This window comes from Corylus avellana, chromosome 1, assembly GCF_965113065.1.
Source record: "Corylus avellana chromosome 1, dhCorAvel1.hap1.2, whole genome shotgun sequence".
NCBI lineage: Eukaryota > Viridiplantae > Streptophyta > Magnoliopsida > Fagales > Betulaceae > Corylus > Corylus avellana.
The window spans coordinates 36,235,946-36,252,409 of record NC_142490.1 but is presented as its reverse complement, the minus strand read 5'-3'; the positions used below and the strand labels follow the sequence as shown (position 1 = coordinate 36,252,409).

Genomic DNA, 16,464 nt, shown 5'->3' with positions numbered 1-16,464 from the left:
ATGGGATTGTATATTAATGTTAAGAATATTATGTTAGGGTTATTTATTATTCTAGGGTTATTTACTTCCTTATTGATTCTAAGGTTTCCTTAGCCTACTTAGGCTTACCTTTCCTTAGTTTATACTAGGTTACTTGCCTATCACTCACAGCCTCTCTATAAATAGAGGCCTCTGTAATACTCTTTAATTAGTCAGTCTTAATACAATGTAGTCAATTACATACTTTCGCTCTCTCTCTCTCTCTCTTTTTCTCTCTCCTTCTTTCGCTTTTTATATATTTAATATATAAATTTTTATATTTTATCATGGTATCAGAGCAACTGGCTTACACCAGTGTTTGATCCAAAGGGTCCTGTGGAGTTTTTCCCGCGCCTATCTTCTCCTCACAACCCAGCAGCCACTATCTTTTCCAACTCATCCTTGTCAACACCGAGCAGCTTTGTCGCACCTCCATCGGACGTTCCCAAACTACCTTGTGTCGGCGTCCTTTCCTCCATCGAGAGAGTTTATTGCAAATTATGCACCAAAAAAAAAAAAAACCCATCTTTTTGACCTTGAGCTAACATCTAAAACCCAAGGTTCCTTCAACTCATAGTTTGTCGGTTTCAATATGGCCCATTGTTGGCCCAATGTCTTAGCCTTGTGGTAATACCTAAAATCTAGGCCTTTTTCATGTCTCTAGCCTAGGTAACAACCAAAACCCATGCTCATTCAAGCCATGTTGGCTCTTTTCTTCTTGGTCACTACTCATCCTAGTTTCAGGTTTTTGGTAGTTTGCGGTGAAAATCTGACGTCCATTAGTGGTTTTGCGGCGTGATTTGACCGGCCCTTTGTATTTTTGGCATGATCCGCCGTCCCTTTGTAATTTGTAGCGAGATCCGTCTGCCCAATGGTGTTTTATGGCGAGACCCGACTGCCCCTTGGTGTTTTTACGTTGAGATTCATTTGCCCACGGTGATTTATGGCAAGATTCAATTGACAAACTGCCAATTACTTTTTGTTTATTAAACTGAAGGAAGTTCCTACCATCAGTTTGCAGGGGAGTGTTAAAAGACAAAATTTAATTAGATCAAGCATATCCAGACAAGGCAACAATCCTATGATTTCCTCCATGTTTCATGGGATTGTATATTAATGTTAAGAATATTATGTTAGGGTTGTTTATTATTCTAGGGTTATTTACTTCCTTATTGATTCGAAGGTTTCTATGCCTACTTAGGTTTACCTTTCCTTAGTCTACTAAGTTACTTGCCTATCACTCATAGCCTCTCAATAAATAGAAGTCTTTGTAATACTCTTCAATTAATCAGTCTTAATACAATGTAATCCATTACATACTTTCGCTCTCTCTCTCTCTCCTCTCTCTCCTTCTTCCGCTTTTTATATATTTAATATATAAATATTTATATTTTATCAACATAGTCTAATAATATTACTTCACGCCCTCTCTCTCACACATTGACACTAATAATAATTTTCAAAGCTTATTTCATGCCCTTTCCCACAATCCAATAATGATTCCAAACTGACAGCTACACACATGAAGGAAATAAAACATAAAATGATAAAATGTGCTTCTCCCGTGCTTGGTTATTTTTCTCAATCATGCACTTCTTCTACTATTTCTCTATCATATCAACCTACTTGAGTTGTGAGAATTAATTCACCTTGCATTCAATGCTCAATACTTCACTGCCACGTTTTCATGCATTATATGATACTCTACTATACTGACTTTAGCTTAAGGTTCATATAAGAGAGAAATAGCCAAAAAAATGCTTGTGTGAATGAGAAGAAGAAGCATGCACGGAACAAGCAAATTTTATCTTTTTTGTCGGAAAAGTTTCCACGACAAAAAATGCCAAATTGCGCAATTTCAGAATTTAATATTTCTTTAAAATTATAGAGGATGATCAGGATAGCCTAAAATTATTATTATTTTTTTAAAAAAAAATGTATATTCCCAAATTACGTAATTTAGGCATATTTTAAGCATCAAAACTCTTGAAAACGCTACCTATTAAAAAGTGGCATGTTATTGAGGTAACAAAAAAAAAAAAAAAAAATTCCCCCCAAAAGGGTTCTTCTTTTTTGTAGAAACATTTATTCTTCATAAAATTAAAAGACAATTTTTGGGTCAAATCTTTTTCACAACATATATAGCAAGAATATAATGAAAATATACTCAATTCTCAACAGGAACTTATCACTTTCTAATAATTGACAATTTTCAAATGTTTCGACACTTAAAACCAACTAAAATTGCGCAATTTGAGAATCTAGTAGTTCTTTAAAAGTGTAGAAAATGATCAGGATTCCTTACAAAAAATTATAGATTCTCAAATTAGGTAGTTTATGCTGTTTTTAAGCATCAAAACGCTTGAAAAATGCTACCTTTTAAAAATATGACATGTTATTGAAATAACAATAAAAAAATTTCCTCCCAAAAAGGTTTCTCTTCACTTTTGTAGAAACGTTTAGTCTTCATAAAATTAGAAGACAATTTGTGGGTCAAAGCATTTTTACAATGTAGAGAGCAAGAATCTTTTGAAAATATACTCAATTATCAACTAGATCATATCATATTTTTAATAATTGATATTTTTCAAGCGTTTCGATGCCTAAAAACAACTCAAAATTGCGCAATTTGATAGTCTATTATTTCTTTAAAATTGTAGATGATGATTAGGATCAATTACAAAAAATTATAGATTTTCAAATTACGTAAGTTATGCAATTTTTAAGCATCAAAACGCTTAAAAAATACTACATATTATAAGCATTGCATGTTATTGAGGTAACCAAAAAAACTTTCCTCCCAAAAGTGTCCTTTTCACTATTGTAGAAACGTTTATTCTTCATAAAATTAAAAGACAATTTTTGGTTCAAAGTTTTTTTACAACGTAGAGAGAAAAAATCTTACGAAAGTATACTTAATTCTCAAGTGAAATATATATCACGTTTTAAATAATTGATATTTTTCTGCACCCTCTTTAAAATTGAAGAGGGTGATCAGGATCCCATACAAAAAATTTTAGATTCTAAAATTATGTAATTTATGCCATTTTTAAGCATCAAAACGGTTGAAAAATTCTACCTATTAAAAACTTGGCATGTTATTGAAATTTTTTGCAAATTATAGAGAAATTCACCACAGAATGTTGACTATAGATTACTTCCTGCATGGCCTGCTTTAGGTTATATGTAGATTATTTCCTGCGCGGCTTTCTCTCAACTACAATTGATGTACTGAATCATGTATCATCCACTCTCACAACTCACAAGCAAGAAATCCTAGTCGTGGCGTCTCTCCCCTCCCTCCGTACAATACTCACCGTATCAGCTTTAGCACAACCTTCAACCGCCACCCCCTATGCTCCATTGCTATCTCCTTCACCACCTCCCCCTCCATTGCCAAGTACTCCACCAACACCGCCTGATATCCTCATGTCCGCAGTGATTTTCTCCCAAACACTTGGAGCATATATTATACCGATAGGAGTGAGTACCCCTCCTGTCAGCCAGCTTAAGATTATAGACACGGGGAGTGACGTTATGTGGTTTCAGTGCCTACCTAGCAAAAATCGTAAATCTTGCTCAGGCTCTTGTGACCTCCGTGCATGACACGTGCTACAAGCTATCCAGCTTAGAGTCGGTTCAAGTTCCAAATGTATCATTCTTCTTCTCAGTTGGACCAATTCTAACATTGCAAATGTTGAACATTGTAGTTGAGCAAGAATATTTTGTTAGTGAGGGCATTTTCTATTTTGCATTTGTCCTTACCAATGATACTACATCTGTTATTGGGAACACTCAACTAGTTGGAATCCAGACTTCCTTTGATATAGAGGTGGGATATGTGGGATTTGGTCCGAACACTTATGGTCCTCCGAAAATTTCTCCTCTTTGTCATGGGCATTGGCCTCCTAGGAGTACTTCTAAGAGTATAGCCTTGGAGAATTATATTCCTCCAAATCCCTAATTTTTTAAGTGTATTTACATGCTTTTATGTGTTAATTATAAATGTCATTGATTGATCAAATTTGTAATAAAGAGCAAACTCGTAATTCTATAAAAATTACGAAACTGGTGTCATTCATTATTTCTCATATTTATCGAGATCACTCATTCATTAAGAGAATACGAGTATTTTTAGCCAACTAATTTCTAATTCAAAAAATTGCTCTTTATTTTCCTCACCTTTAGTTATGGTTTTCTTAACTCATTTATATGTTCTTATGAATAGTAAAGTCTTTCCATGTGGATCTAAGAGTTGAACATTAGTGGTTCTCCAAGAGAGAACACCTGATCAGTGGGCCTTGCTGATAGACTTCTCAGCCTCCTCTCACTAAGTGTTGGCTTTTTAAATTTCAATTCAATTTTTTTGGTTACCAATTCTTTTGAATTATCACCTATTTTACAAATTGTGCCTCCAAATTTTAAAACATGACATATATTGAGGCTCCACATACGACTATTGCGTGTCTAATTAGGCACTTTTACATTTTTTTTCCTCAAAATTCCACTAAATTTATTAAAAAAAAAAAAAAAGAACCATTTGAAAGAAAGAAATTAAGAGGGGGCTAATTTGACACGTGGTGGTGATATAAGAGGCCTTAATGTCACTTTTTAAAATTTGGAGGTGTAAATGCAAACTGGGTAATAGTTTAGGGAGCTAAAGTGTGTGTGTTTTTTTCTTTATATTATTTAAAGGGTTAAATATTAAATACCCCTTAGGGTTTCACAACTTTATTTTTTTCCCCCTAGAGTTTGATTTTTATCACAGAATGTCCCTGTGGTTTTGATAATAGACCAAATTAGTCCTCCGTCAGTTGACCGTTAGTTGACTTAACGGAATTCCACGTGTACCAATTAGATGTTAACACGTGGCACTTACTTAATTTTTTTTCAATTAAAAAAAATGTATTTTTTTTTAAAAAAAAAAAAAAAAGAAAAGGAAAAAAATTGGGGGTGGCCAAGAGCCACCCCCTTGGCCATTTGGGGGTGGCTCAGCCAGCCCCTTTGCCCATGGGGGTGGCCTGGCCACCCCCATCTGGCCGGATGGGGGTGGCTCGGCCACCCCCTTGGCTTCAATCACCCCCTGGGTGCCCAAGGGGGTGGCCGAAACCACCCCCACCCACTAGGGGTGGTTTCGGCCACCCCCATGGAGCCTTCGGCCACCCCCAATGGTGGTTGGGAGCCACCCCCTTGCAGCCAAGAGGGTGGCCGAGCCACCCCTTGGGTGCCCAAGGGGGTGGCCGAAACCACCCCCAGTGGGTACTGACTGGGGGTGGCTCGGCCACCCCGTTGGAGCCAAGGGGGTGGCCAAAACCATCCCCAATGGTGGTTGGGGGTGGTTTCAGCCACCCACTAGGCTCCATGGGGGTGGCCGAGCCACCCCCAGTACCCACTGGGGGTGGGTTTCAGCCACCCCCATGGCCAAAGGGGGTGGCCAAGCCACCCCCAAATGGCCAAGGGTGTGGCTCGGCTACCCCCAATTTTTTTCCTTTTATTTTTTATTTTTTTAAAAAAATATACATTTTTTTAATTTAAAAAAATTAAGTAGGAATCACGTGTCAACATCCGATTGGTCCACGTGGAATTCTGTTAAGTCAACTAATGGTCAACTGACGGAGGACTAATTTGGTTTATTATCAAAACCACAGGAACCTTCTGTAATAAAAATCACACCATAGGGGGGAAAAATAAAGTTGTGAAACCCCATGGGGTATTTAGTATTTAGCCCTTATTTAAAACAAAAAATTAAAATATCTTATTATTTTAAATGGACTTGTACCACATAGAGGTGATTTTGATGCACAACAGATGATGCCGTTATAAGAGTTTGTTAGGGAATATATATAGTTCATCCTATATCAATGTGGGGATGGTCCAAAGCTCGGCCAACCCCAAACTATCAAGAAATGATTGCTCCAAAGAATGTATTATATATATACGGGTCACTTAGAGACAAAATGTTAGTCTTCATATATATATATATATATATATATATATATATATATATTGCCAATGACCAATGCAGATGGCAAAAGTCTTATGAAAATATACTCAATTCTCAACTGGAACATATCTTACATTTTTAATAATTGACATTTTTTTTTTCAGATGTTTCAATGCCTAAAAAAATTTAAAATTGCGAAATTTGAGAATCTACTATTTCTTTAACATATATTAAATTTTTAATAATTGATATTTTTCAAGCGTTTCAAACTTTCAATGCCTAAAAACAACTCAAAATTGCGAAATTTGAGAATCTATTATTTCTTTACCTAGTTTATGCCACTTTTAAGCATCAAAACACTTGAAAAATGCTACCTATTAAAAATGTGGCATGTTATTGAGATAACAGTAAAAAAGTTTCCTCCCAAAAGGGTTTCTCTTCACTTTTGTAGAAACATTTAGTCTTCATAAAATTAAAAGACAATTTTTGGGTCAAAGCTTTTTTACAACGTAGAGAGCAAGAATCTTATGAAAATATACTCAATTTTCAACTGGATCATATCACATTTTTAATAATTGATATTTTTCAAGCGTTTCGATGTCTAAAAGCAACTCAAAATTGCGCAATTTGAGAGTCTACTATTTCTTTAAAATTGAAGATGATGAATAGGATCCCGTTAAAAAAATTATAGATTTTCAAATTACGTAAGTTAGGCCATTTTTAAGCATCAAAATGCTTGAAAAATACTACATATTATAAACGTGGCATGTTATTGAGGTAACCAAAAAAACTTTCCTCCCAAAAGTGTTCCGTTTCACTTTTGTAGACACGTTTCTTCTTCATAAAATTAAAACACAATTTTTGGTTCAAAACTTTTTTACAACGTAGAGAGAAAAAATCTTACGAAAGTATACTTAATTCTCAAGTGAAATATATATCACATTTTTAATAATTGATATTTTTCAAGCATTTCGATGCCTAAAAACAACAAAAATTGCTCAATTTGAAAATCTAATATCTCTTTAAAATTGAAGAGGGGTGATCAGGATCCTTTACAAAAAATTGTAGATTCTAAAATTACATAATTTATGCCATTTTTAAGCATCAAAATGGTAGAAAAATGCTACCTATTAAAAACTTGGCATGTTATTGATTTTTTTTGCAAATTACAGAGAAATTCACCACAAAATGTTGACTATAGATTACTTCCCGCGTGGCTTGCTTTTGGCTATATGTAGATTATTTCCCGCGCGACTTTCTCTCAACCTCAATTAATGTACTGAATCACGTATCATCCACTCTCACAACTCACAAGCAAGTAATCATAGTCGTGGCATCTCTCCTCTCCCTCCGTACAATACTCACCGTATCAGCTTTAGCACAACCTTCGACCACCACCCCCTACACTCCATTGCTATCACCTTCACAACCTCCCCCTCCATTGCCAAGAACTCCACCAACACCACCTGATATCCTCATGTCTGCAGTGATTTTCCCCAAACACATGGAGCATATATTATACCGATTGGAGTGGGTACCCCTCCTGTCAGCCAGCCTATGATTATAGACAGGGAGAGTGACGTTATGTGGTTTCAGAGTAAACTCTATAATTGTTACCAAATGCCAGGCGTATTCAACCCATTCAATTCCACTTCCATTTCGGTGGTGCCTTGTGACTCCACTGCATGTAATCAACTCCGGCGACACGGTTGCATCAAGAGTCAGTGTTAGTTTTAGGTTGACTACTTGGATGGCTCTTTCACCAACGGCTCGCTTGTTCTCGAAATGCTCATGTTTGGAAGCATCGCTGTTTTGAATGTGTTTACTGGGTGCGGGTACTCAAACTTCGGCTTTCTGCTTGGAGCTCATAGGTTGGTGGGCCTTGGAGGAGGGCCACTTTCACTAGCTACTCAACTTTGGGTACAAGGACGGCAAGCATCTTTAGTTATTGCTTGCCCAATCTGCATGGAGGGTCACTTGGTTGGTTGAATTTCAGCCTTCTAGATGTCGTGTTACGTATGGGAACCGCATGGATTCCTTTATTCTGCACCCCAAAAATAGAGACTTATTACTTTGTTGTGCTCTCGGGCCTTGGGATTGGAGACATGCAGCTACCCATTCCCCAAAACACCATCAAAAGAGGTGCAATCATGGATTTGTGTACAACATACACTCGCCTACCGAGGCTTGTTTACGAGGCTTTTCGTAATGCCTACCTTGCAAAAATCGTAAATCTTCCTCAGGCTCCTGTGACCTCCGTGCTTGACTCGTGCTACAACCTATCCAACTTAGAGTCACTTGAGGTTCCAAATGTATCATTCTTCTTCTTAGCGGAACCAATTCTAACATTGCTAATGTGGAACATTCTAGTTGAGCAAGAATATTTTGCTAGTGAGGGCATTTTCTGTTTTGCATTTGTCCCTACCAATGATACTACATCTGTTATTGGGAACACTCAACTAGTTGGAATCTAGACTTTCTTTGATATAGAGGTGGGATATGTGGGATTTGGTCTGAACATTTGTGGTCCTCCAAAAATTTCTCCTCTTTGTCATGGGCGTTGGCCTCCTAGGAGTACTACTAAGAGTATAGCCTTGGAGAATTATATTCCGCCAAATCCCTTATTTCTATGTTTATTTATATGCTTTTATGTGTTAATTATATATCTCCATGATTGATCAAATTTGTAATAAAGAGCAAACTTGTAATTCTATAAAAATTACGAAACTGGTGTCTTTCATTATTTCTCATCTTTATTGAGATCACTGATTCATTAAGAGAGTACAAGTATTTTTCGCCAACTAATTTCTAATTCAAAAAATTGCTCTTTATTTTCCTCACCTATAGTTATGGTTTTCTTAACTCATTTAAATGTTCTTATGAATAGTAAAGCCTTTCCATGTGGATCTAAGAGTGGAACATTTGTGGTTCTCCAAGGGAGAACACCTGATCAGTGGGCCTTGCTGATAGACTTCTCAGCCTCCTTCCACTATGTGTTCGCTTTTTTAAATTGCAATTCAATTTTTTTTTGGTTTCCAAGTCAAATTCTACGTCTGATGTTTTTTATTTATTTATTTTTTTTTGGGGGAAAAATATAGTTTAGACTTTTGAATTATCACCTATTTTACAAATTGTGCCTCCAAATTTTAAAACATGACATATATTGAGGCTCCACATACTAATATTGCATGTCTAATTAGGCACTTTTACATTTTTTTTCCCCAAAATTCTATTGAATTTATTGGAAAAAAAGAACTATTTGAAAGAAAGAAATTAAGAGGGGGCTAATTTGACACGTGGTGGTGGTATAAGAGGCCTTAATGTCACTTTTTAAAATTTGGAGGTGTAAGTGCAAACTGGGCAATAGTTTAGGGAGCTAAAGTCTGTGTGTGTGTGTGTGTTTTTTTTTTCTTTATATTATTTAAATCAAAAAATTAAAATATCTTATTATTTTAAATGGACTTGTACCACATATTGGTGTTTTTGATGCACAACTGATGCCGTTATAAGATTTTGTTAGGGTATATATATAGTCCATCCCATATCAATGTGGGGATGGTCCAAACCTAGGCCAACCCCAAACTATCAAAAAATGATTGCTCCAAAGAATGCATTATATATATATACGGGTCGCTCAAAGACAAAATGTTACTCTTCATATATATATATATATATATTGCCAATGACCAATGTAGAGGGCAAGAATCTTATGAAAATATACTCAATTCTCAATTGAAACATATCTTACATTTTTAATAATTGATATTTTTCACATGTTTCAATGCCAAAAAAAATTTAAAATTGCTAAATTTGAGAATCTACTATTTCTTTAGCATATGTTACATTTTTAATAATTGATATTTTTAGAGCGTTTCAAACTTTCAATGCCTAAAAACAACTCAAAATTGCAAAATTTGAGAATCTATTATTTCTTTAAAATTGTAGAAAATGATCATGATTCCTTTCAAAAAATTGTAGATTCTTAAATTACGTAGTTGGTGCCATTTTTAGGCATCAAAACGCTTGAAAAATGCTACCTATTAAAAATGTGGCATATTATTGAGATAACAGTAAAAAAATTTCCTCCCAAAAGGGTTTCTCTTCACTTTTGTAAAAACGTTTAGTCTTCATAAAATTAAAACACAATTTTTGGGTCAAAGCTTTTTTACAACGTAGAGAGCAAGAATCTTATGAAAATATACTCAATTCTCAATTGGATCATATCACTTTTTTAATAATTGATATTTTTCAAGTGCTTCGATGCCTTAAAACAACTCAAAATTGCGCAGTTTGAGAGTCTACTATTTTTTTAAAATTGTACAGGATGATTAGGATCCCTTACAAAAAATTATAGATTTTCTAATTAAGTAAGTTAGGCCATTTTTAAGCATCAAAACGCTTGAAAAATACTACATATTATAAACGTGCATTTTATTGAGGTAACCAAAAAAATTTCCTCCCAAAAGTGTTCCTTTCACTTTTGTAGAAACGTTTCTTCTTCATAAAATTAAAAGTCAATTTTTGGTTCAAATCTTTTTTACAACGTTGAAAGAAAAAATCTTACTATACTTAATTCTCAACTGAAATACATCACATTTTTAATAATTAATATTTTTCAAGCGTTTCGATGCCTAAAAACAACTAAAATTGCGCAATTTGAAAATCTACTATCTCTTTAAAATTGAAGAGGGTGATCGGGATCTCTTACAAAAAATTGTAGATTATAAAATTACGTAATTTATGCCATTTTTAAGCATCAAAATGGTAGAAAAATGCTACCTATCAAAAACTTGGCATGTGATGAATTTTTTTGCAAATTACAAGGAAATTCACCACAGAATGTTGACTATAGATTACTTCCAGCGTGGCTTGCTTTCGGCTATATGTAGATTATTTCCCGCGCGGCTTTCTCTCAACTTCAACTAATGTTCTGAATCATGTATCATCCACTCTCACAACTCACAAGCAAGAAATCATATTCGTGGCGTCTCTCCTCTCCCTCCCTAAAATACTCACCGTATTAGCTTTATCACATCCTTCAACCACAACCCCCTACGCTCCATTGCTATCACCTTCACCACCACCCCCTCCATTGCCAAGAACTCCACCAACACCGCCTAATATCCTCATGTCTGTGGTGATTTTTTCCCAAACACTTGGAGCATATATTATACCGATAGGAGTGGGTACCCCTCCTGTCAGCCAGCTTATGATTATAGACACGGGGACTGACGTTACGTGGTTTCAGTGTAAACCCTATAATTGTTACCAAATGCCAAGTGTATTTGACCCATTCAATTCCACTTCCATTTCGGTGGTGCCTTGTGACTCCACTGCATGTAATCAACTCTAGCGACACAGTTGCATCAAGAGTCAGTGTTAGTTTGAGGTGGACTACTTGGATGGCTCTTTCACCAATGGCTCGCTTGTTCTCGAAATGCTCATGTTTGGAAGCACTGCTGTTTTGATTGTGTTTACTGCATGCGTGCACTCAAACTTTGGCTTCATGCCTGGAGCTCACGGCTTGGTGGGCCTTCGAGAAGGGCCACTTTCACTCGCTACTCAGCTTTGGGTACATGGACGGCAAGCATCTTCAGTTATTGCTTGCCCAATCTGCATGGAGGGTCACTTGGTTGGTTGAATTTCAGCCTTTTAGATGTCGTGTTACCTTTGGGAACCGCATGGATTCCTTTATTCTGCACCCCAAAAATAGAGACTTATTACTTTGTTGGCTCTCGGGCCTTGGGATTGGAGACATGCAGCTACCCATTCCCCAAAACAGCTTCAAAGGTGGTGCAATCATAGATTTGGGTACAACATACACTTGCCTACTGAGGCTTGTTTACGAGGCTTTTTGTAATGCCTACCTTGCAAAGATTGTAAATCTTCCTCGGGCTCCTGTGACTTCCGTGCTTCACATGTGCTACAACCTATCCAGCTTAGAGTCGGTTCCGGTTCCAAATGTATCATTCTTCTTCTCATCTGAACCAATTCTAACATTGCAAATGTGGAACATTCTAGTTGAGCAAGAATATTTTGTTAGTGAAGGCATTTTCTGTTTTGCATTTGTCCCTACCAATGATACTACATCTGTTATTCGAAACACTCAACTAGTTGGAATCCAGACTTCCTTCGATACAGAGGTGGGATATGTGGGATTTGCTCTAAGCATTTGTGGTCTTCCAAAAATTTCTCCTCTTTGTCATGGGCATTGGCCTCCTAGGAGTACTACTAAGAGTATAGCCTTGGAGAATTATATTCCTCCAAATCCCTTATTTCTATGTTTATTTACATGCTTTTATGTGTTAATTGTATATACCCTGGATTGATCAAATTTGTAATAAAGAGCAAACTTGTAATTCTATAAAAATTACGAAACTGGTGTCTTTCATTATTTCTCTTCTTTAACGAGATCACTCATTCATTAAGAGAGTACGAGTATTTTTAGCCAACTAATTTCTAATTCAAAAAATTGTTCTTTATTTTCTTCTCCTTTAATTATGGTTTTCTTAACTCATTTACATGTTCTTATGAATAGTAAAGCCTTTTCATTTGGATCTAAGAGTGGAACATTAGTGGTTCTCCAAGAGAGAACATGTGACGAGTGGGCCTTGTTGATAGACTTCTCAGCCTCCTCCCACTAAGTGTTGGCTTTTTTAAATTTCAATTCAATTTTTTGGTTTCCAATTCAAATTCTACACCAGATTTATTTATTTATTTTTTTCGGGAAAAATATACTTTAGACTTTTAAATTATCACCTATTTTACAAATTGTGCCTCCAAATTTTAAAACATGACATATATTGAGGCTCCAGATACTACTATTGCGTGTCTAATTACGCACTTTTACGTTTTTTTTCTTCCCAAAATTCCACTGATTTTTTTTTTAAAAAAAAGAACCATTTGAAAGAATGAAATTAAGAGGGGGCTAATTTGATGCGTGGTGGTGGTATAAGAGGCCTTAATGTCACTTTTTAAAATTTGGAGGTGTAAATGCAAACTGGGTAATAGTTTAGGGAGCTAAAGTGTGTGTGTGTGTGTGTTTTTTTTTTTTTTTTTTCCTTTATATTATTTAAAACAAAAAATTAAAATATCTTATTATTTTAAATGGACTTGTACCACATGTAGGTGGTTTTGATGCACAACAAATGATGCTGTTATAAGAGTTTGTTAGGGTATATATGTAGTCCATCCCATATCAATGTGGGGATGGTCCAAAGCTAGGCCAATCCCAAACTATCAAGAAATAATTGCTCCAAAGAATGTATTATATATATATACAGGTCCCTCCGAGACCAAATGTTGGTCTTCATATGTGTGTGTGTGCAATATTGTCAATGACCAATGTAGAGGGTAAGAATCTTATGAAAATATACTCAATTCTCAACTGGAACATATCTTACATTTTTAATAATTGATATTTTTCTAGTGTTTCAATGCCTAAAAAACTTAAAATTGTGAAATTTGATAATCTACTATTTCTTTAACATATATTACATTTTTAATAATTGATATTTTTCTTGCGTTTCAAACTTTCAATACCTAAAAACAACTCAAAATTCCGAAATTTGAGAATCATCCATTTCTTTAAAATTGTAGATGATGATCAGGATCCCTTACAAAAAGTTATAGATTATCAAATTACGTAATTTAAGCTATTTTTAAGAATCAAAACGCTTGAAAAATGCTACCTGTTAAAAATGTGGCATGTTATTGAGGTAACCAAAAACAATTTCCTTTTGAAATGGTTCTCTTTCACTTTTGTAGAAATGCTTCTTTTTTATAAAAGGAATATTACGAAGAAAACATGTATGTCACGAATTTGAAAGTGAAAAGAAAATATAAGTTAATATTAGCTCTCTAGTTTTTCAATTGTATGAAGTAGATTCAATCGGCTAGATCACTTAACTGAAACAGACATTGTTTAGATGTAATTAATTAATTAGTATGCTTTGGTATCGTAATGAACGATGCATGGAAACGTGGCAGTGAACTGCTGTAACTAATTAAGAAATTATGGAAAGACAACTGATATCATTATCAAACACTTCCACAATTTGAAACTACATTTTTGAATCGAAACCATGGCCATCCATCCATCCAGCAAGCCCTAGACCAGGCGAGCACACTAGTATGCATATTTACACAACACTTCAGATTTAAATGAACTCTCATTGGCTTAATATGGTCTTCTCATTAAAACTTGGAACACTAGTGAATGGACAAATATCCAGTACACCAAGCTTTGACAATCCACGATTGTTGCCTATTTCACAGTAATTGCCATTTAAAAAGAGGAAAAATAAAAGAATTAATAGAGATAAGTATTTAACAAAATATAGCACTTACAACTAACAAAGCATGCCTATATTAATATATAGGCTTAAACTTTTATCAAAATGGAAGTACATAAGAAAAAACTTTTCACTTTTACAGTTTCTTATATATTCTTTTTCTAAGCCAATGAAATATGGATTAAGAAAATGAGCCTATGGGCCTATGGCTTTACCTTTATAGTAGAGGAAGCATGACCAAGGGGCTTATGATTTGTTGAAGCTATTGTAACTTGATAGGGCATGGAGCCTTACATTGTAACATATGGTTCCATTTGGTTGATAGAGACCGTAATTCCTTTTTGATGCCGGCCCACGCTTCAAATCCTCATTGAACAAAGAAAACAAATAAACTTCAAACCTCATATTAGGCCTCAAAGGTGTCCCTTCATTTTCCAATTGCCGTCTCACTAAGTTCCTATTGTAAGTGGCAGCATTTTCTAAGGTTGCACCAATTTCATTGAGGTCCCTTTTTGATGGCCAACCAGTCTCAAAAACTTGAACCTCTATTCCACCAAAGCCATTCTAGCAATAGCATATATGACTGCATCAACTTGAGCATACAACATGCTATCATATTGTAGCTTGTTGTATGGGTCTATGATTCTTATTGTAGGAAGAAAAAAAACATAATCCAAAGAAATCTTAGTTGGACCACCCTTATACACAAAAATTGGAAAGGCATTGATCCAAAGGGGAGATTTGATGTCCAACAATAACTTTAAAAGTTCCATCATAGTGCTATAAATGTTGGTTTTGAAACTTCCAGCAGAAGGTGGATATGACTCTTCGAGAATCTCTAAAGAATTAGGAGTAGAGACTTGAATGTACAAGTCTAAGCCTAATTGGAGTAAAGCACCATGAATGCTTACCATGGTCAGGACAAGATATGACAATAGGGTATTATCTTCAAGGGTGAAAATCTCACTTCCTACCACTATCCCAGTAATTCTAGTAGGAAAAAAATATGGCCTAATGTGAGTGGTTACTCATTGAAGGGCTTGTACTGGGTTTATTAACTCAGGAAGCAACTCGTTTTCGACTGTGACTACCAATTCAATGTTGGAATTGGCGAATGTGGTCAAAACTTGTGAATTAGTGTCGTAAATCCTTGTTTTTGAGATATTAAGATATGTAAGTAAATTGAGTACCTTCTCGGGTGCAAGCAAATTATCGCCCACTCGAACATAATTTATTCCCAATGAATTGACTTCTAGAAAGCCGAACTCTATAGAAACACAAGCAATGAGAACAATTAGTGCTTCATAACTAATGATTGGAAAATGCCAAATGAAAATTGATGAATCTAGAGCAACCAATTGGGTATGAAATAATCGCATAAAACATAAAAACAAAAACAAAACCACAAAGTAAAAACAATAAGTGTACATGAGAAATAAAGAGAAAACATAATGAACATATGGATCATGGCGACTCTACTACCATTAAAGATTGCCATTGAGAGAGAGATGGACGAATTTTAAGCAAGACAGATTTTTAAGCTTAAGTTGAGCAAGAGTTAAGCTTAGAAAGAGAGAAGCAAAACACGAATTTCAGAGTGATTGAATTGCAGAGTGTGTGAGGAAGAGAGAAGGGGGGGACTTTGAGAGGATGGCTTGCAGAATGATTGAATTTCAAACAATATACACAAAATGATCAATGAGAGTGGTTTATATAGAAATGTAGAAGCGTCAAATTGATACCTTATTATTATTTTTTCATTGAACCGTAATCTTAAGGCTTAACACGGCAACTATCAATGGGTCTCTTTCAAGTCATAAAACTAGTCATGTTGTTTCAACTTCTTTTTTAACCAAGTCATTGTATTGTTTAGTATCAAGTGTAGAGTTCATGGTTTATATGCATCATAATTGCGTCCAAATAAAAAAAGGGCCATTAATTACTTTACAATGAAATAATTGGACCCAAATTTCCTCGAAACTAGTTTGGAGGAAATTTACTTCAACCTACTTCAATAGGTGACAAGTGTCATCTCTTACACTTTTTAAAAAAATATTTTTAAGAATCATTTATTACCATTTTACTAACCTAGGAACCTAAACATTAATTTTTGTAAAACCCAAAGATGTTGAATGACACTTGTCACTTATTGAAATAGGTTAGAAGAAATTTGTCCATTTGAGAATCTACTATTTCTTTAAAATTGAA

At 35.1% G+C, this 16,464-nt stretch overlaps 3 pseudogenes; 2 read left to right on the top strand and 1 right to left on the bottom strand.

The window, feature by feature from the left end:
• Positions 1-3,183: 3,183 nt before the first annotated feature.
• LOC148589774 (protein ASPARTIC PROTEASE IN GUARD CELL 2-like) lies at positions 3,184-8,640 on the top strand (annotated as a pseudogene).
• A 2,450-nt stretch (positions 8,641-11,090) lies between these two features.
• On the top strand, positions 11,091-12,291 carry LOC148589773 (protein ASPARTIC PROTEASE IN GUARD CELL 2-like; annotated as a pseudogene).
• Positions 12,292-14,141: 1,850 nt separating this feature from the next.
• On the bottom strand, positions 14,142-15,754 carry LOC132172983 (glucan endo-1,3-beta-glucosidase 11-like; annotated as a pseudogene).
• Positions 15,755-16,464: the final 710 nt, after the last annotated feature.